The sequence below is a fragment of the Pristis pectinata genome, chromosome 35 (genome assembly GCF_009764475.1).
Source record: "Pristis pectinata isolate sPriPec2 chromosome 35, sPriPec2.1.pri, whole genome shotgun sequence".
NCBI classification, from domain to species: domain Eukaryota; kingdom Metazoa; phylum Chordata; class Chondrichthyes; order Rhinopristiformes; family Pristidae; genus Pristis; species Pristis pectinata.
In genome coordinates, this window is record NC_067439.1 from 4,141,865 (window position 1) to 4,168,656 (window position 26,792).

Genomic DNA, 26,792 nt, shown 5'->3' on the forward strand with positions numbered 1-26,792 from the left:
TTGAAGCTCTCAACCCTCTCGACCTCAGCCTCATTGATGTAAACAAGAATGTGTGCACTGCCTCCTTCCTGAAGTCAATGACCAGCTCTTTTGTTTTGCTGACATTTAGGGAAAGGTTGTTGTCATGACACCATTCCACTAAATTCACTATCTCTTTCCTGTACTCCGACTCATCATTATTTGAGATTTGACAGGGATTTTCAGAGTTCTTCAGGAATGCAGACCAGAGACCTGGACTAGTTTTAGCATTGCTGCTGTCTTTAGATCAAGACTAGCAGTAACTTTTTTTTGGGAGCTCCTCAGATCATGTGAACAAGTCCACCAGGTCTGGTAAGAGGCAGGAAGCAACTGTGGTTTACCAAACCCTGGTCTCCTTTTGTGTGCTGCTCGAATCAGCTGATACGTCAAGGCCTTTGTTTTTTGTTCGGCGGTGCTGGGGCCCAGGTGCCGCCCAGCCCTGCGATCCAGAGCACATGAGCCGTGTCACATGGCCGCTGGATCTAAGGAAGGGGGAGCCTGCGGACCTGAGGATTTAGGGTATTAACGTGGCCACGTGGCCACATCAGGAGCCGAGCATTCAGTCCTTTATCCTTGAATGAAGGTTCTGTAGCTTCAACCTAGGGAATTAGCCAATGCTTAGCTTATATTACAGTAATTGATGGGAAATATTGTAACAGTCTCCCCAGCCACATTCCAAGAGAAAACTCAGACCTCTACCATCCCTCTCTCTCTCTCTTTCCATCTATTACTAGCTCTTTCCTTCCGTCTTACTCTCCCTCCGTCTCTTCCCCTTCTCTTTCTACTCTACCCCTCTCTCTTTCTCTCTCCCTTCCTATCTCTCTCTCTCCCTCTCTCCCCATCTCTGTCTCTCCTTCATCTCTCTCTCTCTCTCTCTCTCTCCCTCTCTCTCCATCTCTCTCTCTTCCTCACACCTCATATCCAGCCAATCCAGGAAGCTACTTAATGTCCCCTTTACTCCTTAGGATAAAAGAAAGAAACCTCAATAACAACAGAACTCACACGGTAGAACATCCTGATATTTTTGTGAGGGATTGAGGATTGGGGGACAGGAGGAAAAAAGGGAATAGTGACCTTTATAGCCCTGTGATAATCCAAACAGGATACAAAGATGCCAATTTCTCACCGTGTCCAAACCTTCATAATTCTGAACACTTACATTTACCTTTCTTCAGGTGCAGCCAGTCAGGACCGGATTAGTTCACGGGACTTCATGTTAGAGCCAGCCACCCATCCTGATGGGATCCTGCTGTTTACGTCAGGTTCAGGATGGATCAGTTCAGCTCGAACTTTATCCAAGTCAGAATGATTTGGTTAGTGTTGCACCATGTGTCCTCTGTTCTTCATCAGGTGTGTGTGTGTGTGTGTGTGTGTGTGTGTGTGTGTGTGTGTGTGTGTGTGTGTGTGTGTGTGTGTGTGTGTGTGTGTACATGAGCGTGCTGTGTATGTGTTTATGCATTGAGTGTGTTGTGCATGTGCAGTGTGTGTGGTATATGTTTGTGGGTGTCTGGTGTGTCTGGTGTGTATGCGATGTGTGTGTGTTTGTAAGTGTGGTGTGTGTGTAGTGTGTTTGTGTGTGCATGAATGTGTGTGTAGGGCATGTATGTTTGTGTGTGTGTGAGTGTGTGTGTGTATGTGCGTGTGAATGTGTGCGTGTGTGTGTGTGTGTGTGTGTGTGTGTGTGTGTGTGGGTGGGTGCGGGGTGGGGGGTGGGGGGGTTGTGCAGCACGATGCCTTCTTTGTTTTCCTGCAAACATTCCTGAACCAATTTGGGTCAGTGCTTTTATTTTAAACCCCAGCAGCACCCCTTTGAGGAGTGATCAGGCAGGTTGGTTCCACACACACCGGAGTTTAGTGACGAGAGGTGGCCTTACTGGAACACACAAGACGTGAAGGGGCTCAACAGGATAAATGCCGAGATGACGCTTCCCCTCATGGAGGGACCTAGAACTAGGGAGCCTAGTTTCAGGAAAAGGGATCACACATTTAAGGAGATGAGGAGGAATTTCTTCTCTGATGATTGTGAACGTTTGGAATTCAGAGAGCTGTGGAGGTTGAATCAAGGTGGAGATGGCCAGATATTGGGCCTAGATTTCGAGTCATGGGGAACAGGCAGGAAGGTGGGGCAAGGCCCAGTCACGGGTCAAAGGGTGAAGTGGATGACCCTCCCAGGATTCAAGCCACCAGTCAGAGGCCAGTGAACAAAACTGGCTGCACTCCCACGGGGCCCAATGGATTACATCATGTGCACAGATCCATTCATGGTGAATACACAGAGAACACACTCAGCAGGTCAGGCAGCATCTGCGGAGAGAGAAACAGTCACCGTGTGATGTCAACAACCCTTAATCAGAACTAGAAAAGTGAGAAAGTGAGTCCGTTCTACGTTGATACACTGAAGAACATTGATGTCGGTCAGAGCACTAATCACTTTTACCAAGAACCTGTTTCTATAATGGACTCTTGACCTCACAATCTACCTTGTCTTGGCCTTGCACCTTATTGTCTGCCTGCACTGCACTTTCTCTGTAACTGTTACACTTTATTCTGCATTCTGTTATTGCTTTTCCCTTGTACTACCTCGATGTACTGATGTGATGAAATGATCTGTATGGATGGCATGCAAAACAAAGTTTTTCACTGTACCTTGGTACATGTGACAATAATAAACCGATTTACCAATTTACTTTTTATCAAAGACAGAGTGAAACTCAAAATATCAGGGCAGGATTTGAATGCTTGGTTGAAAAAAAGCAATAACAGAACTATTACATTACCTAGTCTGCTAAAGTTTCTTGACATAAGGGGCATGGGGTTAACAGGCAGATGTAATTCAGAACAAAAGCTACAATACTGCAAATGCTGAAAGTCTGGAATAAAAACAGAGAATGCTTTAGAACACTCAGCAGGTCAGGCAGAGGCTGTGGAGAGAGGATGCGTTAGGTCGATAAAGCATTAACTGTTGTAATTCAGTCCTTCTGTTAAAGTCATGCACCCTATCCTTTCCAACATCATATTTTTGTGGTTAATTCTTTTGCAACCATTCTGGTCTCCATATTACCAAAAGGTGGCAGAGACAGAGCATAAAGCACCCAGTGCTGTCTGAGTGGAGTTTGCACGTTCTCCCTGTGACCGCATGGGTTTCCTCCGGGTGCTCCGGTTTCCTCCCACCACCCAAAAGCCACCCCGGTAGGTTAATTAGTGTAGGTGAGTAGCAGGAGAATCAGGGAAGTTGGGGATGTATTTGTGTTTCGATGTACATGTGACTAATAAAGATATCTTATGTGGGAGAGAATAGGTCACAGGGGAAGTAAGTGGGGGAATAGGAGCGATAGGTGTGACCTGGGAGCCAGCATACACTTGAGGGGCTGAAGGGTCTCCTTCAATGTTGTGAAAAATGTGAGAAGGTTGAGTAACAAACAATTTGATTAAAAAATAAGTGTATTATTTTTAAGTGTACCAATACTCTGGAAAGCTTTCACAAGGCAGCATGCAGCTTGCCAGCATCACCCTCTCTCCTGAGTGAAAGGACACCGGATGACTTGCTTTAATTAATTTGTAGGATGTGGGTGTCATTAGCAAAGCCCCTTCTAAGCCCACCAGTCCCAGAAGGCCTCCAACGAGCCAGCGGACACCATGTGTCCCCTCCCCAGCAACCCCCCAGGTACCGACGCATCCCCAGAAGAGGGGCAGGTAGTCAGCTAAGACGGATTCCTCGACTGCCCGCTGCCTGGACCTGTGAATGGCCAGCAGTAATCCGACAAGGAGGTCCCCTTAGTGACTCGTCTGCCCCCTTCTGCACTGGGTGCCCAAAGATGAGGAGCACGGGGCAGAGGACAACCGGAACCCGGGGAAGCACAACCTTCAAACACTCCAACAGGAGCTGCAACCCACATTCTGTTTAAACATGGAACACGGGGTTAGGTGGGCGTCATACCCATTGGTGCCTGGTCTTGTGGTGGACACCAACACTTCCACCCAGCCTACCTGTAGCAACATCTTCACAGTGAGCACATGGAGCCATAGAGACATACAGCACAGAAACAGGCCCTTCGGCCCAACTGTTCCATGCCAACAATGATTCCCATCTTTGTTTACCCGAGTTTGGCTCACATCCCTCTGAACAGGCATATGGATAGAAACCTGTCCAAGTACCTTTCAACGTTGTTAATGTACCTGCCTCAAACACTTCCTCTGGCAGCTCATTCCATGTACTCACCACCCTCTCCATGAAAAAGTTGCCCCTCAGGTTCCTGTTAAATCTCTCCTCTCTCACCTTAAACCTATGCCCTTTAGTTCTTGATTCCCCAACCCTGGGAAAAAGGCTATGTGCCTTCACCCTATCTATGGCCTTCATGATTTTATACGCCTCTACAAAATCAACTTTCATTCTCCTATGCTCCAATGAAAAGAGTCCCAACCTGCTCAACCTCTCTCTATAACTCAGTTCTTCAAGACCTGGCAACATCCTCATAGATCTCCTCTGCACTCTTTCCAGCTTAATGGCATCTTTCCTTTAGCAGGGTGGCCAAAACAGAACACAATATTCCAAATGTGGCCTCACCAACATCTTGTACACATCTCCAAGTCACTACTGTCCTGCTAAACCCTGCTTTGACTGACACAGGATTACGCTGCTAAAACATGGCCCACAGCAAGGATTAGCCAAAATGGTGAGGTGTCCTGAGTGTACAACCCCCGTGCTACACTTGAAACAAAATCCCACTCGACTTTCGTATTGGCATCACTCAACTTGTTATTGTGCACTGTACATCAAAGCTCCTAATGCCAGAGTACGTCCATTCAATGGCGGAGCTCCCGAGGACATGATGAAAGACAGACTGCCTGCAACCCCTTTCTGGGTCCCATAGTGAGGGAAATATGGCAGCCAAGCTGAGCACAGCAGGATCCCACAAACCACAAAGACCTGCTGATCGAGGTAGAAACATTGTTTGCAGCTATCATGCTGCGGCTCGATAAAATATTGGTTAGACCACATTGAGGTATTGTGTGCAGTTCTGGTCACCCCATTACAGGAAGGATGTGGAGGCTTTGGAGAGGGTGCAGAAGAGGTTCACCAGGATGCTGCCTGGATTAGAGGGCATGTGCTATAAGGAGAGGTTGGACAAACTTGGATTGTTTTCTCTGGAGCTTTGGAGACTGAGGGGAGACCTGATAGAAGTTTATAAAATTATGAGGTGTAGAGAGGGTAGATAGAACCTTTCTCCCAGAGTAGAAATGTCAATAACAGAGGACATGCATTTAAGAAGAAGAGGGAAAGTTTAAAGGAGATGTGCGGGGCAGGTATTTTACAGCGGTGGGTGCCTGGAACGGGCTGCCGGGGGTGGTGGTGGAGGCAGATACAATAGTGCCATTAGGCTGTTATATAGACAGATGACTACGCAGGGAAAGGAGGGATGTGGATCATGTTCAGGCAGCTGAGATTAGTTTAATTTGGCATCATGCTCGGCACAGACTTTGTGGGCCAAAGGGCCTGTACCTGTGCTAGAACATAGAACAGTACAGCAGCTGAGATTAGTTTAATTTGGCATCATGCTCGGCACAGACTTTGTGGGCCAAAGGGCCTGTACCTGTGCTAGAACATAGAACAGTACAGCACAGGCACAGGCCCTTCGGCCCACAATGTTGTGCCTAACCAATTACATTTGTAATAAAATGGCCAACTAAACTAATCCCTTCTGCCTACACAGTGCCCATATCCTACCAGTTCCCTCACATTCATGGGCCTATCTAAGAGCTTCTGGAACGCCCCTATTGTATCTGCCTCCACCACCACCCCAGTCAGCACATTCCAGGCACCCACCACTCTCTGTGTAAAATATTTGTCCTGAACATCTCCTTTGAACTTACCCCTATCATCTTAAATGCACGCCCTCTGGTATTAGACATTTCAATCCTGGGGAAAAGATACTGGCTGTCTACTCTATCTATGCTTCTCATAATCTGATAAACCTCTATCAGATCTCGCCTTAGCCTCCGCTGCTCCAGAGAGAACAACCCAAGTTTGTCCAACCTCTCCTTATAGCACATGCCCTCTAATCCAGGCCGCATCTGGGTAAATCTCTTCTGCGCCCTCTCCAAAGCCTCGACATCCTTCCTATAATGGGGCGACCAGAACTGAATGAAATACTACAGATGTGGCCTAACTAAAGTTTTATAAAGCTGCAGTATAACTTCCCGACTCTCGAAATCAATGCCTCAACTAATGAAGGCAAGCATGCCATATGTCTTCCTTACCACCCTATCAACCTGTGCAGCAACTTTCAGGGAGCTATAAACTTGGACCCCAAGATCCCTCTGCTCGTCAACACTGTTAAGGGTCCTGCCATTAACAGTGTACTGTCTCTTTACATTTGATCTCCCAAAGTGCAACACTTCACATTTGGCCGGATTAACCTCCATCTGCCATTTCCCCTCCCATATCTGTAACTGATCTATATCTCTGCCGGTCTTCTACACTATCCACACCACCACCAATCCTTGTATCATCTGCAAACTTACTAACCCACCCATGTGTGTTTTCATCCAGGTCACTTATACACGTCACAAACAGCAGAGGTCCCAGTATGGATCTCCGAGGAACGCCACTAGTCACAGACCTCCAGCTAGAATAAGTCCCCTCGACCACTACCCTCTGTCTTCTATGGACAAGCCAGTTCAGAATCCAAATGGCCAATTCACCATGGATCCCATGCATCTTAATCTTCTGGGTGAGCCTCCCATGAGGGACCTTGTCAAACGCCTTACTAAAATCCATATAGACAACATCCACAGCTCTACCTTCATCAATCACCCTTGTCACCTCGTCAAAAAACTCCGTCAAGTTAGTAGGGCACGAGTTGCCCTGGACAAAGCCATACTGACTGTCCCTAGTTAGGCCATGGTTTTCCAAATGCTCATAAATCCTATCCCTAAGAATCCTCTCCAATAACTTCCCTACCATTGATGTGAGGCTCACCGGTCTATAGTTACTAGGATTATTCCTGCTTCCCTTCTTGAATAGTGGAACTGTACTGTGCTGTACTCGTCTCTGTTTTATGTATTGTTCCTGGGTGGGAGTATCACCACACTCCCCCCTACCCATCCACTGAATTTTGGCCCAGGGTTGTTTTACATCTACCTGAGAGGACAGGGGAGGTGGGGGTGCAGTGGAGGAGGGGTAGGGTGAGGGGTCGATGGGGAGAGCTTGGATCTGGGCTTAACATCTTAACTGAGAATCAATGCTCAGTTCTACACTAGGTTAATAGGCCCTTCCTGGAATCTGACTCCAGGTCTGTTGGACATCCCCTGATCGGCCTTTTGCTGCTGTGTGGTCCAGTGATGCCTCACGACTCCAGAGGCCCCGGTTCAATCCTGACCTCAGGTGCTGTCTCTGTGTGGAGTTTGCATGTTCTCCCTGTGACTGGGTGTGTTTCCCCCAGGTGCTCCGGTTTCCTCCCTCATCCATGCGATGTGTGGGGTCGGTGGGGTAATTGGCCGCTGTAAATTGGCCCCCAGTGTGTAGGTGGAACTTGGGGGAATTGATGGGAACCAGGGGAGAATAGAATGGGTTAGGGTAGGAGATGGTGGGCACAGTCTCAGTGGATTGAAGGGTCCGGTTTTGAGCTGTGTGACCTTATGCTGCTCACTGCCCAATAGTGCAAAGCTGTTCATGGGATCCAGCTGTGCTGAATTTGGCAGCTGTATTTGCTACATTGCGGGAGTAAATGCAGCACTTAAACACGTCATTGGTTGAGAACTGCTCTGGATTGGGGCAGCACAGTAGCATAAGCGGTTAGCGTAACGCTATTACAGCGCCAGCGATCGGGGTTCAATTCCCGCCACTATCTGCAAGGAGTTTGTACGTTCTCCCCATGACTGCATGGGTTTCCTCCAGGTGCTCCGGTTTCCTCCCACATTTCAAAGACGTACGGATTAGTAGTTTAACATGGGTATAAATGGGCGGCGGGGGCTCGTTGGACCGGAAGGGCCTGCTGTATAAATAAATAAAAGTTTAAAAGTAAAAAAGTTCTAAGGCTGTGAAAAATGCACTAGAAAGACAAGGTCTTTCTTTATACTTCAGCCCTGTGGTTTCAGTTTCTGCCTGGTCTGTGTGGGCTTTTTTGAAGAGCCCATAACCATATTAAGCATGATGGATAAAATGTAATCCAAGCCATGCTGGGGTTTGTGCACGCTTTTGCCCAATCAAACATTTTGTAACAAACAATCTGCTGGAGGAACTCAGCGGGTCGAGCAGCATCTGTGGGGGGGGGGGGGGGGTGGGGTCAGGAATTGTCGACGTTTTGGGTCAAAACACTGAATCAGGACATTGGGGAACATAAGCCAGTTTGATGCTGTTAGCTTTCCTTTTTTCAGCCTTTTGATAACTTCATGAACCCCCACTGCCCACAGCAGGGGCTTAAATTGTCCTTAAATCTGTTGTTTTGTGCACACTTCTGACTTTGGTAATGTGTATCGGTGAGTTGTTTTTCATTCCTTGCTGATCAAGCTTGTTAGTGCCAGCCAGCTATGCCTGAAGCTCTCTGATCAGAGTCAAGGCCTACCTCCGCTCCATAGCAACCGTTGCTCTCCCCACCTTCGCTCCACCTCCCAGTAAGACATTATAACTACCTGTCACTTGTGTTGATAGGCAGTGTTTAAAAGGTTAAGCAGCAGGATTTAAAAGAGATCTAAAGCTATAAAACCTTTTCAAGGTAGCTTAACACACACACTATTTCAACAATGTTGTCCTCAAGTAATTTTCAACGAAAGTAAATAAACTACAGTCGTAGAATCATAGCTTTCCATTTTTCTCTTTGATGTATAGGGTGATCTCTCCTAGGGTATTGGAAAGGTCACCAACTCTGATTGGATGCTTTCTTGATTTTGTCACCTGTCCTCTGGTTCCCAACGCCCCACCCATCCAACATCTCCCATCATTTTGTAATCAATAGCAAACGTCATCAGAGGAACTGAAAATGCATCACCTATTGTTTTGTTTTTGCGCCTTGTGATTTAGCTTCCAGGGTTATTCTTATGGATTAACCTTTCACTCCTGAAACTTTCTAGGATAATCTTAGAGGGCTTGGCAACTCCTGGTAAGCACCGTACAGGACAGAGGGCTGAACTGCAAGCCAGTGTTGATGGTGTGTGGGGAGAGAGGTCTTGAAAATTTTTGGAGAGTGGGAGCATTGGTCAAGATCTCATTAAAGCAATTTAGGAAGCCTTGGGTGTTAAGGTGTTGAACAGCAATCCTCTACAGCCAGTAAAGTACTTTCTGAAGTGGAGACATGTTTGCAAACATGGTAATTCCAATTTGTACACAGCAAGATCTCACAAACAAAAATGCAACATTGATCAGATAACCTGCTTTTAGTGATGTTAAGACCATAAGATGTAGGAGCAGAATTAGGCCATTCGGCCCATCGAGTCTGCTCCACCATTCAATCATGGCTGATTTCTTTTCTCAACCCCATTCTCCTGCCTTCTCCCCGTAACCCTTAACCCCTCTTACCAATCAAGAACCGATCAATCTCTGGTCAATGGTGGTCGAGGGGTAATTCTTGGCCTCAGGTTCAGGATCCAGGTAAGTCCAGCAAGGCCAGCATTTATTACCCATCCCTTATTACCTTTCTGCAGGTAGTGAGTCACCTTCCTGACCCGCTGTGACCTGCTTGGTGAAGGTGCTCCCACAGGGGGTCTCGGGGAGGGGAGTTCCAGGATCTAAACCCAGTGATAATCCAGGGTAGAATTCCAAGTCAGGATGGTGTGGGACTTGGAGGGGAATCTGCTGGTGGTGGTGCTCCCATGTGCTGGAAGCCCTTGTCTTTCTTGGTGGTAGGGGTTCTGGGTTTGGGAGATGCTGTCGGAGTAGCCCGGGTGAGTAACCTCAGTGGGTTAGACGGCGTTGAGCTTGTTGAGAGTTGTTGGAGCTGCATTCGTCTAAACAACCGGACAGTGTTCAGTCACACGCAACAAGCGACCTGCTGGAGGAACTCAGTGGGCCAAGCAGCATCCGTGGGGGCAAAGGAATTGTTGGTGTTTCTGGTCGAAACTCTGCATCGGGACTGAAAGTGAACGATTATTTCACAGTGATGTTGGAATAGTTACTGTGAAATAATCGTCACTGTGAATGGAAGTGTATTGGTGTTGGTTTATTATTGTCACTTGTACCGAGGTGCAGTGAAAAACTTGTCTTGCATCCGTTCATTCAGGTCAATTCATTACACAGTGCATTGAGGTAGTACAGGGTAAAAACAATAACAGAATACAGAGTAAAGTGTCACAGCTACAGGGAAGTGCATTGCAGGTAGAAAATAAGATTCAAGGTCACAACAAGGTAGATCGTGAGGTCAAGAGTCCATCTCATCGTATAAGGGAACCGTTCAATAGTCTTATCACTGTGGGATAGAAGCTGTCCTTGAGCCTGGTGGTACGTGCCCTCAGGCTCCTGTATCTTCTCGGATGGGATAAATCTAAGTGTAAAGTTCGCCCTCAAAATGGAAGAGAAGAGAACAAGTGAATGAGTCATGACACAGCCTACGGCTCCAAACCATTCGATTTCCATTCTTTTTTTGAAGAGGCTCCACTTGAAGTGAACTTGAGCTTGAAGGACTGCTGGCAATAGGAGGGACCACTCCATCACCTTGATATGGTTCAGGATTAGGTGTTGGCTCCGGTTTAATGGACAGCACTCTCGTCTGAATCAGAACACCTTGTGTTGTCAAGGTGTTCTAACAACTTCTACAGGTGCACTGTAGAAAGTACCCTGACTGGTTGCATCGTGGCCTGGTACATAGATGCATTAGGGTTGGGAGTCTGCAATGTTGTAAACCATCAGACACCATGTTCGGGATTCCCAGCCTATTGGTTAGGATGCTTAAGGTAAATTATTTTCATTGATTATTTTGCTTTAGTTTAATATTTTTAACTATTTCCAGAAGCTTCTATGAGTTTTATAATTTTTTACTGTTACTTCAATTTTAACAGGTTTTAAACATCCGAATGTCAGAGGCGTTCTTCATGACAACGTTGATAGTCGCTCACACAGGAGCAGAAGACCATTCGGCCCCTCAATCCTGTTCTGCCACTCATCGAGATCATGGCTGACCTGCCACCCCAACGCCATCTTCTGCCCTGTCCCCTTATCCCTCGATTCCATCAATATCCAGAGATCTATTGATCTTTGTTTTGAATGAACTCAGTGCCTGAGCCCCCAGATTTCACCTCTGGGTGGAGAACTACAACAATTCACCAACCTCTGCGTGAAGAATCTTCTCCTCATCTCAGTCCTCAATGGCCTATCCTGTATTCTGAGACTGCGACCTCCATCTCTGGATTCCCCATTCACCGAGAGCATTCTCCACCCTGTCAAGCCCTGCAAGAACTTTGTAAGCCTCAATTAAATTTCCTTCTATTCTTCTCAGGCCAAATTTACTCAAGTCTCCTCTTACACCAATCACACTGCCCCTGGAACCAGTCTGATGAACTCACTCTATAGTAAACACATCCATCTTTGGATAAAGAGATCAAACCTATACACAGTCCTCCAGTGTGATCTCACCAAAGCCCTGTACAAATGCAATAAGGCATGTTCACTCCTGTCCTCGAATCTTAAAATTTACCTTCCTAATTGCTTGCTTCACCTGCACGTTGGCTTTCAAAAGGGTTGTAGAAGCATATCTTTGAATATCAATATTATCTAATCTCTCACTATTTAAAAAAATCTCCTTTTCTGAACCAGTGATAACTTTACACTTTTCCATTTATTCTCCATCTGCCACCTTCTTGCCCATTCTCTCAGCTTGTCCATATTCCCTTGAAGCCGTTTTGAATACTCCTCCCGATTCACCATCCTGCTTAGTCTTGTACTGCCAGCAAACAGAGTGATATTACATACTTGGCCAGATCTTCGATGTGGATTGTGAATAGCTGGAACTCAAGCACCAATCCCTGCTGTACCTCAATTGTCCTCAAAGTGTGGTAACCTGAGGAAGATCCACATATTCCCATCTTCACTTTCTATCCAACAAAACCTTCTCAATCCACGTCAGTACATTATCCCAACCTCATTCACCAACTTCCTGTTATTGAAAGCCTCCTGAAAATCTAAATATACCGCATCTACTGGTCCCCCCTTATCCATCCTCAAAGAACTGTAGTAAATAAGCTGACTCTGCTCACTATTAAAGATATTCCATCCTTTGTTCTAGATTCTGTCCCCACTACTGACACTGGGCTAACAGGTCGGAAGTTTCTTGTTTTCTCTCTTCTTAAAGAATGGGAACACGTTTGCTTCGCTTCAATTCACAGAAACCTCTTCTAATATCTCCTGATGTGGTTGATCTCCCTCCTATGAAACATAATGCAATGAGTGAAAGGTCCCCCCCTCAGAAGTAATGGTCATAGCATGATAGAATTTTGTATTCAGTCTGAGAAACTTGAGATGGACACAAATGTGTATAACTTAAATAGAGGAAGCGAGATGGCAAAAGTGGACTGGAACTATAAATTAGCAGGGCGAGCAGTGACAGACAAGGAATTCATGACACATGGCAAAAATATATCCCGGTAAGGAGGCACAAGAGAGACAGCAGATGTTGGACTCTGGAGCAACACACACTAAATACTGGATGAACTCATCAGGTCAGGCAGCATCCACGGAGGGAAATGAACAGTCGATGTTTCGGCCTGAAACGTCGACTGTTCATCTCCCTCCGTAGATGCTGTCATCTCAGGAGGGACGATTCCCGGGGAAGGTGAACCAATCGTGGCTAGTCAAGGAAGTTAAAGACAGCATTAAGTTGAAAGAGAAATTGTATAAGGAGGCAAAAATTAGGGATAGATCCAAAGCAGAATCCACCAGAGGAGGACAAAGAAAAATAATAAAGAGAAAATACATTAGTGAGGAAAATAAAAAAAGTTTAAGTATGTATAAAGGAAGAGAGGACTAAGGACCCCCTCCCCCCCACCCCCAAAGAGAGACCAGGGATATAGTTGTGGGGAGTAAGGAAATGGCAGTTCAATGTTTTGCATCATTATTTATGGTAGAAGGTGCTACAAACGTTCCACTAATACTGAATAACTTCCTAAAGCCCACCAGAGCGGCAAATGGCACTGCTGCCTCACAGCTCCAGTGACTTAGGTTCAGTCCTTACAACCAGCACCGTCTGTGTGTGGAGTTTGCACCTTCTCCCTGTGACCGCGTGGGTTTCCCCCGGGTGCTCCAGTTTCCACCCACATCCCAAAGATGTGCGGGTTGGTGGGTTAATTGGCTGCTGTAAATTGTGCCTGGTGTGTCAGTGAGGGGTAGAATCTCGGGGGAGTTAAGCACATAGAACATAGAACCGGTCTGGAGCAGGCCCTTCGGCCCATGATGTTGTGTCAAAATAATTAAAACTAGTAATTAACCGCCTAACTAAACTCATCCCTTCTGCCTACACAAGGACCGTCTCCCTCTGTTCTTTGCATAAATGATGGGAATGTGGGAGAATCGGTTACAGGGAAGAACAGAGGTGGAAATAGGATTGACTTGATGGGCCAAATGGCCTCCCATGTCATAAGGAAATCGATAAATTGTGTTTGCTCGACAGGAACCAGACACACAAGGAGAACGATCAGACTGGAGTGAAACAACCTGCGGTGCAGTGCGATGCCAGACTTTGTCTCCGGGAGCCATGTCCGCAGATCCTAATCAGGCCAACAGAAGCCAGCGCTGTGGAGCAAGAGACTGAGCACAGGAAAGTTGCCCTGGCTCTCTTTCAAGTCAGGACTCTTGAATAGAGCCAGATTTTCCTAATCCTTGCCTCTGGGCCCTGGACAATTAAAACATACCACAAAACGTTCCTACCACCTAACTGCTGGAAATTCACAACCAACCCCCACCCTCACCACACTCCCCCAGTCCTCCTCAAACAACAAGCAAATGGCAAATGAAAAGGAACTTTGCTCAAGAAAGGATGAAAGTTAAAACTACTAATTAATAGGTGTTGGTTGCTTTCAGAAGTATAAAGGGCTGTAATTGCAAAATGCAGACTCCTGTGGTATCAGGTTATACCAATTCCAATTCAACGTGCAAGGAGCAAAAAGGGCAAAGGTTCTCCTTCTGCCTGGCTGAATAGACTGGATTTCAAACCCTTAAAGAATCCATCAAGGCATGTAATAAATGCTGATTAATTACGTTGTATTCATCAACCGGTATCTCAAAGAAACCTTCCCTTTAGACTAGTCTTTAGTTTAAATTTCCTTCACTATCAAAGAAAGAGACTTGCATTTCTGTGGCACCTATCACAACCTCAGGGCATCTCAGTTAAGGAAACGTTTATTGATGAGCCACCAATGTTGTAATTTAGGAATTGTGGCAACCATTTAGTGCACAGCAAGATCTCATAAACAGCAATATGTCGATGACCCTTCTTGAGAGATTTTGAGGGGGGGAGTAAGTATCGGTCAGCGTTCCGGTGTGAGAACTGCTGATGCTCTTTCTCTGTCTTGGGATCTTTTACGTCCACCTGTGTATGTACGGCGCCTCTATGTAACATCCAGAACGAGGCTCCTCCAAGGGTATAGCACTGCTCTGGGAACATTTCACACAGTTCTATTAACCACCATTAGCCTTAGTTGGCTGTGTCTTCATCTGCTTGAGTCCAAAGCTCTGGAATTTCTTCCACAAACCTCTCTGACTCTCTCCTCCTTTAGAACTCCCATAAAAAGTTCCTCTTTGACCAAACTTTTGATCATTACCTTTATGAGCTTTTGTAACAGGTTTTGTTTGAAAACACTTCTACAAAGCATCTTGGGAATTTCTTTCACTTTAAAGGCACTCCATAAATGAAAGTCCTTCCCATTATATCATTCCCTTTTGTAAGACCCTGCGCTAATTGTACTGTAGTAGTGAGGCAGTCTCAGGTTGCATTTAGCCTCGGCTTTTGGCTCAATGCTTTTTCCGTCTCACGTTGAGTTTGTCATGAGTCGTCCTGTCAAGTCAAATAAAGGCTGGTTGTGCACCTGGTTCTGGACCTTACCTGACCAGAGGACGCTTGATGCTGTCAAGACCATTGACGAGCAGAATTGTTCCATTTTGTAACGCTGACATGCGGACATAAACAAGCTTTGACACCCAGGGAACCTGTGGAAATTGGACACTGGGGCCCTTCACACCTCGCCGGTCACAGGTTGAAGCCAGTTCTACGTCAGCCTGTGCATCTGTGTTTCAATGGACACTGGTCTTTCCTTGTAGTTGCCTGAGAACGAATCAAAGGTTTCCAGATCGGGGAGAAATTTGATCCAGCGAAAATAAAGGTGAGACAGTTTTGGTTTGCTGATCCTGGCTGGGGTTTTAGTGCATGATCCAAACCACTCAATTCACCCACCCCTCTTCTTCCTGCATCTTCAATCCCACCACCCACCTTCATGGCCCCACCACTGTACCCTCCAACCACCCTCCTACCTTCTCTCCATTTCCCATCAGCCCACTCTCTCCCCATACCCATCCACTCTCCATCTACTTACCCCCTCCCTCTTCCTGTATCCCTGCGTCCACCCTCACCTCCTTCTCCCCATAAAACCCCACCTTCATACCACTCGACTCTAGCACCCTTTCCCCATGTCCGTCCACCTCCCTTTTCTACCTTCATTCACCCACCCACACTTCCCTATCCCCATATCCCCCAACCTCAGGAATGCAAGACCTTGAATCCTACCAGAGTGCTGCCCACAGGTGCCTCACTTAATGCTTCAGAGTTATCTGGTTTTGGGATCGCCCACTGCAGGAACATCAGCAGTGGGTCTTTAACGCAGTAAACCATCTCAAGGTGACTCACCGGAGTTCTGTCAGACAAAACCTGTCATCCAACGCAATGGATTTGGTGGTGAAGATGCTGGTGGGGCTTGAAGAATTAGTACAGTTCTGCAAGAGAGTTGTGCACTAATTGTATTCTCTATCTATCTACCTCTCTATCTATCTATCTATCTATCTATCTATCTATCTATCTATCTATCTATCTATCTATCTATCTATCTATCTATCTATCTATCTATCTATCTATCTATCTATCTATCTATCTATCTATCTATCTGTCTCTCTATCTATCTATCTCTCCATCACATATCTATTGCTCTACTCATTTACTATCTCTCTCTTTACCTATCTATCTGCCTCTTTATCACTTCCCTGCCTAAATCTATCTGTCTTTCTCTGTCTCCCTCTATTCCCATGCATATCCCTATCTATCTATTAGCTTGCTTATTAATTTTGCTGAAAATAAAAAAAACCCTGCAGAGGCAGGAAATAAAGAACAAACATGTTTGAAACACTCAGCAGGTCAGGCAGCATCTGTGGGGAGAGAAGCAGACTTGCCACTTCAGGCGCAAGACCCTCAGAACATTGTCAGAAGTCCCACACCACCAAGTTCAGGAACAGCTACTTTCCTACAACCATCAGGTTCTTGAACTGACCTGCACAACCCTAACCCTACCTCAGCAATGGAACACTACGGACCACCTCTCGCACTGCCGTGGACTTGTCTCTAATTTTTGCACTTACGTCTTGCTTTGTCCAATCATTTCTTTTTCATTGTCTTGTGTAATTTATATTCTGTGTGTTGTCTGTACCTACGTGCCTGTGATGCTGCTGAAAGTTTTTCATTGTGCCTGTACCTCACTGTACTTGTGCACATGACAATAAACTTGACTTGATTGTCTCAGAGATCGTCAGAACGATCCAACCTGAAATGTTAAACCTCTTCTCTTGCCTCAGATGTTGCCTGACTTGCTGAGTGTTCCCTGCATTTTCTGCTTTTATTCCCAAGATGATATCTGAAGCAAAATCTCACTTGACGTTTCTGGAAATTAAAGACTATTACACTCTTTGAAGACCAGTAGAGTTTTCAGACCACCAGATCACACTCAGATAAAGAGATTAAATGGTTATCATTTCGAGCTGTTTGATAATTATCACTGGGCGAACATTGGCTGACACATTTGCTGATTGTCGCATGTAATTCAATTTAGGAAGCATTTTGACATGATCCAAGTATTACAATTATTATTTAATTATGCTTACAGTGTAGCCAGCAGGGCTAGTGGAGGGCATTTTATTAATTTCAGGTTAATTTCTTAGCCTCAGTGACAGATGGTGACGCTGAATAACATGCACGCTGATAAATCAGCGACTGTAACACAGCCAATGGAAGCTTACTGAGTGATAATCAGCAGCTGATTATTGCCTGTGCATTTAAAGTGCATCTTACTGCGCATGGGGTAATCTGTCTAGAGCACAGTTAAAATGTTTACTCATTAAGACAGAGTTGTGTTTAAAGTGCCTCAAGAGTTTAATGCCAGTGTTGCCCTGTGAGAAAGGCAACACCAGGAGGTCCGAGAGTTGAGGGTCAAGTGGAGGGTAATTGTGGCAGAAGGATTTTAAATTGGCAACGGCCTGTAAATCCCCAGCTCGTGACAAGAGTAATGCATCCAGCTCCGAAGATCCAGCAGGAAATGGGAAAGAGCCTTCTGCTGCCTCAGTGCATTCTAGGATGCTTTCCTTTTAAACAAGCAGCCACTGTTGTAATTCAGGAAACATCCCTCGCAATGTCCACTGCGGGACCAAGACCAGATCAACTGATCTGGCGATTTTGGTCGAGGTGTAAATTTTGGCCCCAAGACCGCTGGGAGAATTCCCCTGCTCTTCTTCGTAACGGAGTCAGGATCTGAGAACACAGAGGGAACCTGACCTCATCCAACAGGACAGCATTCATTCTCTCCTGTGCTAGGACTCTAAACCTGGAGGGGATTCAAGTGCCTGGGGTCCACATGCAAACACACAACACACACAACACACACACACACACACACACACACACACACACACACACACACACACACACACACACACACACACACACACACACACACACACACACACACGTGCACACCAACACATGCACACATATACAGATGCAAGCCCAAACATAAATGCACACACACCTAAGTATCTATAAGTTACAACCAGCTCTGAATATTGCCATATTTAATATGGAAGCCTTGGCTGGTTTTCCCTGTCACATGTCCTTCTGCTCCTTTACACTGTGTGTGTGTGTGTGTGTGTGTGTGTGTGTGTGTGTGTGTGTGTGTGTGTGTGTGTGTGTGTGTGTGTGTTGTGTGTTTGCATGTGGACCCCAGGCACTTGAATCCCCTCCAGGTTTAGAGTCTGCCCACTGAGTCTGTGCCAGCTCACAGAACAATCCTGTTACCCCACTATATTTCTCAATAATCTATTCTCCTCAAAAATTTACACATCACTTACACACCATGGATAATTTACAGCCGCCAATTTTTTACCAACCTGCACGTCTTTGGGATGTGGGAGGAAACCGGAGCTCCCGGGGGAAAACCCGCGCTGGTACAGGGAACCAACACATTGATGCAATCACAAAGAAGGCACACCAGCACTCTGCTTCGTTAGGAGTTTGAGGAGATTTGGTATGTCACCAAAGGCTCTGACAAATTTCTATAGACGTACAGTGGAAAGCATTCTGACTGGTTGCATCACCGCCTGGTATGGAGGCTCCAAGCATAGGGTCGCAAGAGGCTGCAGAGGGTTGTAGACTCAGCCATCTCCATCATGGGCACAACCCTCCCCACCATTGAGGACATATTCAAGAGACCATGCCTCAAGAAGGTGGCATCCATCACTAAGGACCCTCACAATCCGGGACATGCCCTCTTCTCGTTACTACCATCAGGGAGGAGGTACAGGAGCCCGAAGGCCCACGCTCAATGATTCAGGGACAGATTCTTCTCCTCCGCCATCAGATTTCTGAACGGTCCATAAACCCCTGAGCACTACCTTGTTATTCCTCTTTTTTGAACTATTTATTTATTTTTGTAACTTATAGATTTTATGTGTTTGCACTGTACTGCTGCCACAGAACAACAAATTTCACATCATCTGTCAGTGATAATAAATCTGATTCTGATTCTGAGAACATGCAAATTCCACAAAGACAGCAATGGAGGTCAGGATTGAACCTAGCTGTGAAGCAATGACCCTATTGGCTGCACCACTGTGCTGCCTAGGGATTGCTAATACTGATACCAATTCGTACGACAGATACTCTTTATTTATACTCTTCTATGAGCTTGAAATTTAGCTGCACTCTCCAAATATTTCAAGAGCTAAGTGGGCTTCCAAACCTCTGTCCCACCTCAATGTCACTGTTAATGCGTCTTATGGCAATTATAAAGGTGAAATCATGCCTTGAATATTGTATACATGTCTGGACTCCCCGCTTAAGGAAAGATATGCTTGTGATAGGGCAAATGCAACTAAAGTTCAGCAGATTGACTCCTGGGATGGAAGGTTTATCTAATGAAGACAGATTGGTTCTACCCTCTCCAGAATGTAGAAGAATGACAAGTGACTCTTATCAAATTTTTATGTGGATTGACAGGGTAAATGCACAGAAGATGTTTCTCTTGCTTGCTCTGTCTAGAATAGGGGTGTGGCGTCACAGTCTCAAGTCAAGTCGAGTTTATTGGCGTGTGCACAGGTACGGTGAGGTACAGGTACAATGAAAAACTTGCAGCAGGTTCGGACAACACACAGAATATAAATTATACTTAAATTGTACATAAATTATACGAGACAGTGAAGCAAAAGACTGAAAAACAGACAGTAGTGCAAAAACACAACCAGAGACAAGTCCACAGCAGTGCGAGAGGTGATCCGTAGTGCTCCGTTGCTGAGGTCGGGTTAGGGCTGTGCAGGTCGGTTCAAGAACCTGATGGCTGTAGGAAAGTAGCTGCTCCTGAACCTGGTGGTGTGGGACTTCAGGCTTCTGTACCTCCTGCCCAACAGTGAGCCAGATGGTGGGGATCCTTGATGACAGATGCCGCCTTCTTGAGGCAGCGCCTCCTGTAGATACTTTTCATGGTGGGGAGGGCTGTGCCCATCATGGATTAGGATGTCCTCAAAATAACGGTTCCGCTGTTTGGGATTCTTTAACCGCAGGGTAGTGAACCTTTGGAATTCTCTGTACAAGAGGGCAGTGGAGGCTCTGAGAATTCATAGATTTTGGATATTAGGGAAATCAATGGATATGGGGCTAAGATAAGTAGGGAGTGTTAAGGTGAATGACTAGCCAAGATCTTATTCAATGGTGGAGCAGGCATGAGGGGCCAAGTGGCCGGCTGTTTCATACCATAGAACCATAGAACCATAGAACCATACAGCACAAAACAGGCCCTTCGGCCCACCGTGTCGTGCCGTCCATCAGACCACCCTCACACTACCCTAACCCCTTCCTCCCGCATATCTCTCTATCTCACGTTTCCTCCATATGCCTATCCAACAAGCTCTTGAACCTGTTCAATGTATCTGCCTCCACCCACCACCCCAGGCAGTGCATTCCATGCCACCAACCACTCCTTTGGGTGAAAAACCTCCCTCTGACATCCTCCCCTGAACCTCCCACCCATAACGTTCTCGTGTTATTCCTCTCGAGCTGCTCGATAGATACCCCGCTTCCAGTCGTTACCATCTTCCAAGTTTTGAGTGCCCAACTGTGCATCCTGACAGATTAAGCTCCAGGATCCTCCAGCATTGGGATAAAGAGAGACACAGTTATTCTCCTCTCCTTGCGTGGCCTCTGCTAAGATGCAGCATGGAGCTCAATGGCTTAATAGCCTCCTTGTCATACACTGTCCAGGAGAATTACAACAACTTGCATTACCCAGCAAGGGCTACATGGGAGCGCTACCAAACAAAATTTGAAAGAGGCATGCGAGATGTTAGGGTCGGCAACCAAATCCGGTCAAAGAGAGATTTGGAGTTTCAGAGAGCTTTAGAAGGTGTGGGAGGGAGTTTTGAAATAGAGGGAGACATGGCCATCAATGGCAGAGCAAAGAGAGGCCAGAACAGGAAGATCCCAGAGTTCTCAGAGGGGGTGTGGCTAGAGACAGCAGGGACGAGGCCACGGAAGTACTTGAGCACATGGGTGAGAATCATAAATCTGAGGAACTGCTGGACAAGAAGGTAATATAGGTCCTATGCTGAAAGGCCTGGATAGAGTGGATGTAGAGAGATGTTTCCATCAGTGGGAGAGTCTGGGATCTGGGATCTCAGAATAAAGGGACATCCCTTTAGAACTGAGATGAGGAGGAATTTCTTCAGCCAGAGGGCGGTGAATCTGTGGAATTCGTTGCCACAGAGGGCTGTAGAGCCCAAATCATTGGGTGCATTTAAGGCAGAGATTGAGAGGTTCTTGATTGGTAAGGGGGTTAAGGGTTGCAGGGAGAATGGGGTTAAAATAAAATCAGCCATGATTGAATGGTGGAGCAGTCTTGATGGGCCAAATGGCCCAACTCTGCTCCTATAACAGACTCCTCGGTCTTATAACAAGAGCAACGTTTTCAAACTTACAAGTCAAGTCGAGTTTATTGTCATGTGCACAAGTATGGTGAGGTACAGGTACAGTGAAAAACTTGCTTCCAGCAGCATCAAAGGTACATAGATTCAGATAACACAGAATATAAATTATACATAAATTATACAAGACACTGAAGGAAAAAAACTGTGTGAAACAAGACATGAGTGCAAACAAAGACACACTGAGAGACAAGTCCATGGCAGTGCGAGAGGTGGTGCGTGGTGTTCCGTTGCTGAGGGAGGGTTAGGGTTGTGCAGGTTGGTTCAAGAAGCTGATGGTTGCAGAAGGTAGCTGTTCCTACAAAGGATGCAGAAATAGTTAGGTATCGGATGAAGGTTCCAGTGGCAGATAAAATAGACTGGCTATTTGGACACAATATAAAGGGTTTGGCAGTGTCTATGAAGACAGCAAAACCAAGCTCCAGTGATGATGTGAGAGAACAGAGAGGAGGAGGACTAATTGGACGAGTATTGGATTGTTCAGGGAAGAAGCCAAATGGAGATGATGGATCCAATGACATCTCACTGCGTTGTATCCTTCTAAACTGCCAGGAGAAGGAATGGAGGAAACAAATAAGGAATGCATGCTGGAGTATTTCTATAGCACCGTCTACATTGATCCAAACCACTTTTCAGCCAATGAAGCACTTTGGACAGGTACTCACTATTGTAGTGTAGGACACACGTGCACAACAAGTTCCACAAACAGCAATATAATGGTGACCAGATTTTTTTAAAGTGAGGAATAAATTTGGTCCCAGGGAACACTCCCTTGCTTTTCCGAAGGGAGTCTTTAAATCCACCTGAGAAAGCAGACAGGGCCTTGGTTTAATATCCCATCCAAAAGACGTATCTTCAGTAATGCAGCACATAGAACATTGGCCCAGATTTTGTAGACACAAGAGGAGCGCAGATGGTGGAATCTGGAGCAAGAAACAATCAGCAGGTCCTGTTACAGGGTTTCGACCCGAAACATCGACAGTTCCCTTCCTCCACAGATGCTGCTCGACCAGCTGTGTTCCTCCAGGAGATTGTTGTTGGCCCATGTTTTGTGTTCATACAGAGTCGTAGAGCACAGCAACAGGCCCTTTGGCCCACTGATGGCCCATCAAGCACCCATTTACACCAACCCTACTCTGGTCCCATTTTATTCTCCCCACATTCCCATCAACTCTCCTCCAGATTCTACCTACCTTACCTATAAACTAGGGACAGTTTACAGCAGATAATTAACCTGGCAACAGCATGTCTTTGGGTGTGGGAGGAAACCCGAGCACCCAGGGGAAACCCTCGCGGTCACAGGGAGAACGTACAAACTCAGCAACTTGAGCCCACAGCCTTGCATCTCCAAGGCTGACTGGGCAGAACTATCTACCGAGCCACGACTGACACACAATGGGACAAATGTTACCAAATTCTGGTCATCGAAACACTCTCGCTTTGAAGCACAATGAGCAACCCAAACTGGTAAATCATCGCACAACCCGTCCCTTGTCCCAGACAGGTGTTGAGGTCGGATTACTGACAACCCATAGCTCCCAGCCGTGCATAGGATGCAAATACCTGGCCTTTGTTCTGCAGCTAAGCCGACAGTCTCAGCTGATTCCCTGCCCCTACCATTAGCAATAACCACCCCCACCCCCAGCTCACAGTGGAAGGGGATGGTACCTCTACTGTTATCTTGGTGCTTTGCAACAAAGATGGTCTTTGTGCAGAGTGCCTAGTACTCAACTTCCACCCTGTATGGAAAATGAATGATACATCATGCCATTATAAGTCACAGTGTTAGTATTGGTTTGAGACTTAATTGTAGTCTTTAAAATGATGAAGCAATTCAATTGGATATAATAAGAGCAACTACATAAAACTCTGACAGTCCAGCACTCTTGAGACTTTGGTGTTGTGAGACTGGCAGATTTTCCGGGCTACTTGATGTTTTACTCCTATTAATACACAGACACACTTTAAGTTCATATGTTTTAGATGTACATAGTAGTATATGAAGGGTGTGTGGGAAATGGTGCCCTGGCATGTTTAAAAGGAGCACAAGAAACAGGGCCCCATGAATTTAAAGGGAGTGTGGGAAATGGCCCCATGAATGTAATGTAGGAGAGAGGGCCCCGGGGGTTTAAAAGGAGCACAGGAAATGCGGCCCTGGTGAGTTTGAGAGCTGGAAACAGCACCGTGTGAGCCAGATGCCAAACTATTGGGATTGCCAAACAATGGGACAGCAGATTATCTGAGTTTTTACTGGACTGCCTCTGCAGAGGGATGCTAGGACATAGGAGGAGGCACTTAGGCCCTGGAACCTACTCTGTCATTCAATGAGATCATGCAGGATCCGTACCTCATCTGTGGGGAGGCCTTGCTCCCACTGTGAAACTACAGCCTAAGCACTGTCACAGCTCAAGTCTTCTTGAACCAACCGTAGCGGTTAGCGCGACGCTATTACAGCGCCAGCGATAAGGGTTCGATTTCTGTCGCTGTCTGTAAGGAGTTTGTACGTTTTCTCCCACGTGTCTGCGTGGGTTTCCTCCGGGTGCCTCCAGTTTTCTCCCACACCTTCTAAAGACGTACGGTAGGTTTAATTTGGGTTTTAAAATGGGGCGGCGCGGACTCGTTGGGCCGGAAGGGCCCGTTACCACACTGTAAATAAAATTTAAAAAAAACCCTGATCACTACATCAGTACAGCAACGCAATGACCACTTGATCACTTTGCACTACAAGGACTTTGTTTTTTTTTGTTCTAATTGTGGTCTTTCTTGTAAAAATTGTGCATAATTTATGTTTAATTTATGATTTTTTCTTGTGAATGCTGCTTACCTGATGCTCTGTGCCTGTGATGTTGCTGCAAGTTTTTCATTGCACCTGTGCACACATGGACTTGTGCATCTGACAATAAACTGGACTTTGACTTTGACTCCTTATTTATGGAGGGATAGGTTTGCATTGGAGACTGGGGTCACAAGGTTGATTTCCAGAATGAAGGATGTTGTCTTACTTGAATCGATTGATGCATTGGCTTATACTCAGTGAGGTTTAGATGAGTGAGTCCATGACTGAAAACTCCTCATGGTCTTCATTGAAAGTCAAACCCAATCTCCCCTTAACTACCCCTGCTCTAACCCCTCCAGGTAACTGGAGTTCCTTCACCCCAGGTTTGCCTGACTCACTCAGATAGTACAAGCAGGAAGGGAGAGAGGGGGAGGAGGAAGTGAGTATGGCTGATGGGAGTGAGCTGAGGGTCAGGCATAGGGAAGTGGGGAAGGGATTATTGGTAACTGGTAACTTGTTTATTATTGTCACATATACCGAGATACAGTGAAAAACTTTGCGTGCTATCCATACAGATCACTCTATACATAAGTACATTGAGGTAATACACAAGGAAAAGCAATAACAGAATGCAGAATATAGTGTTACAGTTAGAGAAAGTGCAGTGCAGGCAGACAATAAGGTGCAAGGGCCATGATGAGGTAGATTGAGAGATCAGGAGTTCTTTATCGTACAAGAGGTCCATTCAAGAGTCTTATAACAGCGGGACAGAAGCTGTCCTTGAGCCTGTTGGTGAGGAAAGTGGCAGTGTGACCTGTGACAGTTTATCACAGCGAGAGCCAGTCCCTGCAAGAGGGCGAGTAGGGATTCAGGGCAGCACCGTCAGGGTTAAAATACTTGCCCAGCTTCTAAATAACTCACATAAAGAAACATCAAACTGACGGGACATATAAAATGGAGGGCAGAGGTGGAGATGGTGTTGAAAGTCTAATGTTTAGTTTGTTTTGAGAATCCCAGGATTTGTGGTAGATTTATCCTAATCCTTTTTGTTTGATAGCCGATACGGGTCAAGTTACCTCTGACTTCAAAACACACATCTCTATTCAACGAGCAAGTAATGGTAAGAGAGTGGAATGTAGTTCAGCACCCAGTCAATTCACCTCCCCAGTAATCACTCCCAACGCACAGCCATGTAAGAGGTCGGGTACAGAGGCAGGGCCATATAAAAGGCTCGACATATTGAGTATGGTTAGAGAAATACTATAGGCCAGTACACTCAGTGTAGGGAAGGACACTTTGGGCCAGTGAGATAGAACATAGAACAGTACAGCACAGGAACAGACCATTCATCCCATGGTGTCAGTGCTGAACATGATGTCAAATTAAATGAATCCCTTCTGCCTGCACATGATCTATGTCCCTCCACTCCCTATGTATTCAGTGTCTATCTAAAAGCCACTATTGTATCTGCCTCGACCACCGCCCCGGCAGCCCGTTCCAGGCACCCACCACTCTCTGTGTAAAAAACTTCCCCTGCGCATCCCCCTTAAACTTTTCCCCCTCTCACCTTGAAGCTAAAGCTACGACGGGGAGGGTCAGTGGCTGGTAGAGCCGCTGCCTCATGTTTCCAGTGACCCAGGCTCAATCCCGACCTCTGGCGCTGTCAGTGGGGAGTTTGCACGTTCTCCCTGTGACCGCGTGGGTTTCCTCCGGGTGCTCCGGTTTCCTCCCACATCCCAGAGACGAGCGGGTTGGTAGATTAATTGGTCTCTGGGGGGAGTTGATGGGTATGTGAGGAGAATAGGATATAGGAAAAATTAATGGGGAACGGGATTGATCTGGGAGCCGACATAGTCTTGCTGGGCCAAGTGACTTTCTGTGTCATAAAGAAAATATTGACAAATAGGACACTCTGTGGGTCAGATATACTGGGTATAGGCGGAGGGACATAATGGGTCAGGTATATTGGGTATTGGGGGTGTATACCCTATGGGTTAGATATACTGGGTATCTCCATTGGGACACTCCATTGGTGAGGTATACTGGGTGTGAGGGGAGGGACACTATGGGTCAGATACAGTGGACATCCTGCTCCTCAGACTGTGGAGAAGATTTGTTTGCACCAGATACATCTTCAAAGAAGAAACACTGCGCTTTCTTCCAGGGGTCTTTGGGAGTTCATTGTTCACAGTTACTGAGGTCTTCCTGTACTTTGTCCAAGAAGCTGCTCCTTCTGTTAGAGCAGCGTGAGTGCGGAGGGCCCCACTGCCATGAATGATGTAACAACTCAACTCAACTCTGTGCTGGTGCCGAATCTTGGCGAAATCAATATGACTCACAGTGGAATCGCCCAACCACGTCATAGAGTCACACAGCATGGAAACAGGCCCTTCAGCCCAACTCATCCATGCCGACTGTGTTGTCCAGCGATCTAGTCCCATCTGCCCATGTTTGGTCTATAGCCCTCTAAACCTCTCCTGTCTAGTCCTTTTAACACACAGGCCAGGAGCCTAACCTACCAACATCTGGTCTGGATGGCTCATTAATGACCAAAAATAAATTTAAACCATGTTG